This window comes from Babylonia areolata, chromosome 31, assembly GCF_041734735.1.
Source record: "Babylonia areolata isolate BAREFJ2019XMU chromosome 31, ASM4173473v1, whole genome shotgun sequence".
Lineage (NCBI taxonomy): Eukaryota > Metazoa > Mollusca > Gastropoda > Neogastropoda > Buccinidae > Babylonia > Babylonia areolata.
In genome coordinates, this window is record NC_134906.1 from 29,647,460 (window position 1) to 29,651,980 (window position 4,521).

Genomic DNA, 4,521 nt, shown 5'->3' on the forward strand with positions numbered 1-4,521 from the left:
GAAAACTGGACATGTTTCACAATGCTTTATCCTTAAGGAGGAAGTGTGAAAACTGGATGTTTCACAATGCTTTATCCTTAAGGAGGAAGTGTGAAAACTGGATGTTTCACAATGCTTTATCCTGAAGTAGGAAGTGTGAAAACTGGACATGTTTCACAATGCTTTATCCTGAAGGAGGAAGTGTGAAAACTGGACATGTTTCACAATGCTTTATCCTGAAGGAGGAAGTGTGAAAACTGGATGTTTCACAATGCTTTATCCTTAAGGAGGAAGTGTGAAAACTGGACATGTTTCACACTGCTTTATCCTGAAGGAGGAAGTGTGAAAACTGGATGTTTCACAATGCTTTATCCTTAAGGAGGAAGTGTGAAAACTGGACATGTTTCACAATGCTTTATCCTGAAGGAGGAAGTGTGAAAACTGGACATGGTTCACAATGCTTTATCCTGAAGGAAGAAGTGTGAAAACTGGACAAAATACTCTTGATGTTTGTTGTGATGCAACCTTTTCTGTCACATTTATGTAAAATGTTCTTCATTTCATGATTGCTCATTAAATTTTGTAGATCTGTTTGTGTCAGCATAATTTTCGCATTTAAGATTACACTGAAAATCTATTCTCAGTTACATAAAAGACACCCAGAACATGAAAATATTATTTAAAAGAAACAGAGTGAAAGAAAAGAACAAATCAACCAGCCAAGTAAACACACAAAAGGAAACACTTTGACACACACACACACGTAAAAGAACCCACGACAATAACAGGGTTGTCCGTGGCCAAATTTTCTTTAAAAAAACAACAACACATGCAGTGTTGATCTGGAAATTTGAGCAAGACTCCTATAGACACATCTGTGAAGTGTGTGACCCTGGACTGTGTGGTCCTAGTTCTCCAAATCATGTCCACGGCACACTCTTCTCTGGCTAGGAACCGGCCATGTAGGCAGCCATACTCCTTTTTCGGGGTTGTGCATGCTGGGTATGTTCTAGTTTCCCTGACCCACCGAACGCTGACCTGGATTATAGGATCTTTAACGTGCGTATTTGATCTTCTGTTTTGCGTATACACACGAAGGGGGTTCAGGCACTAGCAGGTCTGCACATATGTTGACCTGGGAGATCGGAAAAATCTCCACCCTTTACCCACCAGGCGCCATTACCGAGATTCGAACCCGTGACCTTCAGATTGAAAGTCCAACGCTTTAACCACTCGGCTATTGCGCCCGTCTTGATGGGAATCAAACCCACGTCCCCCTGGTCCTAGATTGCCCACAGTGGCCACTTAGTCACGGCAGCTGGTGCACAAGTTCTCGCTTTAGTACAAGCTGTATTGATCTGCAATGACCGCTCAAGATGTATTGATCTGTAATGACCGCTCAAGATGTATTGATCTGCAATGACCGCTCAAGATGTATTGATCTGCAATGACCGCTCAAGCTGTTGCTCTGATGACCCCTCCACATGATTAACGTTTGGTCCCTGGCAAAATTATGGGGGAACACACACACACACACACACACACACACACAATCACAGACTTCTCAGCACTCAACATACATATCACACCGTGACATCACAATACCAAAATGTTTTTAATGCACATAATTTATGATGTCACAATACTTTAAATCCAACATCACAATGCATTGAAAACATGTCAAACTGCCTAGAAAATCCACTCCACACTATTAACAGGGCCAGTCACGTATATCACAATGCATCAGAAATGAACAAGTGTCTGGGTTTGTTCCAATGCACCTCTTATTTACCTGTGTGCTAGCTGAATCGGTAGCGTAAGCAGCACTGACTTGAAGTTGTGTACCTTGTGAATGGAGAGAGTTACCACTCTTTACTATTTGTTATACATTTTCAAAATAGAAAAATTTCAAAAGCAGTCACCTCCTTCCCCCTCCCCACAACACAGCGTCATGCACGGGGAACAGAACCAACCACTCATTCATTCTGGGCGCTTCGTCAGAGAGGTGAAATTGTGTCTTTAATACTGTTTTGAAGTTGAAAAAACAATTAGTTTGTTGTTGTTTTTTCTGAGGAGCAGAGGTAGGGACACGGGGTTTGAAACAGTGGGGGCAAAGACAGAGAAAGATCTCTCTCTTTTTTCTTTTTTTCTTTTTTTTTGGGGGGCCAAAGGTGTCAAGGGAGAACCGAGAACGATCAACAGAGAGACGTTGAATGAATGCAGCGACCGAGAAGGATGGTGTAGATTGTTGGAGAAGATCTGAAAGATACGGTGCCCTTTTTTTCTTTTCTTTTTTTTCTTTTGTGATAGCGACACTGAAAGCAGAGACAAGCAACCTTCTACTGGATTCTAGCCTTCACAGGCAGCCAGTGAAGTGTTGTGGACAGTGATGTTGCACTCTCTAGACTTCACAGGAAGCCAGTGAAGTGTTGTGGACAGTGATGTTGCACTCTCTAGACTTCACAGGAAGCCAGTGAAGTGTTGTGGACAATGATGCTGCACTCTCTAGACTTCACAGGAAGCCAGTGAAGTGTTGTGGACAGTGATGTTGCACTCTCTAGACTTCACAGGAAGCCAGTGAAGTGTTGTGGACAGTGATGTTGCACTCTCTAGACTTCACAGGAAGCCAGTGAAGTGTTGTGGACAGTGATGCTGCACTCTCTAGACTTCACAGGAAGCCAGTGAAGTGTTACGGACAGTGATGCTGCACTCTCTAGACTTCACAGGAAGCCAGTGAAGTGTTACGGACAGTGATGCTGCACTCTCGTGCCTGGCTTTACTGAGCACGAGTCGAGCTGCATGGTTCTGAATACCACATTGACGTTTATTCAGTTTGTTATCAGAGAGACATATTACAGACAGGGTTATAGTATGATCAATGGTTTGTCCGTTGCAGTGGAAAGTCATTTACGGCTGAGTGTTTGGGGAAGGTCTATGAAACAGAAATTAGGAGATAAGATTGTACTGGCTCTTTGTGCTACAACCTTGGGGGCTAGCTGGCCTTTGGGAACTATCCCAACGCCGACTGTCCTGAAACCCTCTTGGCCGAGAGAGTGGGGATGTGAAATAGGCAAGACACTCTCCACTGTTAACAAATTCTAGCCCAGTTGGTCAGCACAGCAGTTGCCCCCCCTGCTGTTCTGATGGTCATTGTCGGACACGACTGACTATCATACATCACGCGGTAGTCTGCTCTGGATAGAACGAAAGAAATAGAAACAGTGGCTTTGTTGGCAGCAGCGACAGAAGGGGAGGAGTGTGGATCCGCTGAGAGCTCGGTCTGTGACAGGGTAGGCGCTGTGTTAGTGTCAGTTTTAACATCCATCGGCGTCCCTTGCGGGCCAGGTGTGGCCTGTTGTAAGTGTCTGTTGAGGCCTCACAGAGCGAGATCTACAGTCGTAGCACAGTCTTGACAGACCGCAGATGGAGGGTTCCGGGTTCGAGTTTCGGTGACGGCGTCTGGTGGGTTAAAGTTGGAGATTTTTCCGATCTCCCAGGTCAACATTATGTGCAGACCTGCTAGTGTCTGAACCCCCTTCGTGTGCATACGCACGCAGAAGATCAAATACGCGCGTTAAAGATCCTGTAATCCATGTCAGCGTTCAGTAGGTTATGGAAACAAAAATATACCCAGCATGCACATCCTAGAAAACGGAGTATGGCTGCCTACATGGCAGGGTAAATCAACAAAACGGCCATGCATGTAAAATGTTACATGTCTGTCTGAGTGTTTATGTGCGCGTGACTGAAATCTGATTAAATGACACAGAAACAAATGACGTGCGCCCCATGGCAGTCGTCAGTCGGCTGTACCCAGGGCAGCCTGTTGTGTAAATGACCCCGTGTTTCGACGCTTAGAACTTGGTCCCCAAACGAGGGTTGGCACTGTTTAAGTATCGATATCATTCATTCATTCATTCATTCAAGACAGCTGTCTCTTTTAAGCCTTGAGTTAGCGACCAAGAACAGCAACCATGTCCATGTATGTAACTTGTATGTGTGAATTCTTACATTTTCTTTGCCTCGAAGAAAAAAACAACTTTTGACCAAACTGGTTGACCATACAACACACAGTGAGGCAGAGAAAGAGCGCGAGCAATCAAGTGAAGAGGACACTTATCAATGTATCACACCTGTCACCTTCCTGGTGACCCATATCACCCAGAGAAGCCCCCACTCTTTGACAGTCTCTCTGTCTCTCTCTTGTTGAGCAGTGTTTCAGGAACACCGTCACTGAATCCAACGCTTTGAGCTCTGACAATGTAAAGTGTAATTCGCTCACCATTGACTGCTCCTCGTCTGACAAGGAAAAAATGAGATATTACTTCATGTGAAATATATCGCCTCACACTCTTTCTATTGTACCACCCGCCGTGGTTAAAAAAACATCGATACTGCTGAAACAGGAAGCAACGCGGTATGTAATGTTGGACTATTGACCACTTATCTAATTATCGTAAAGGGTGAAGTCGTACTTTAGCATCCTAAGTTCAGTTCCAGGAATTCAGGATGCTAAAGTAAGAAAAAGAAATATTCAGCACT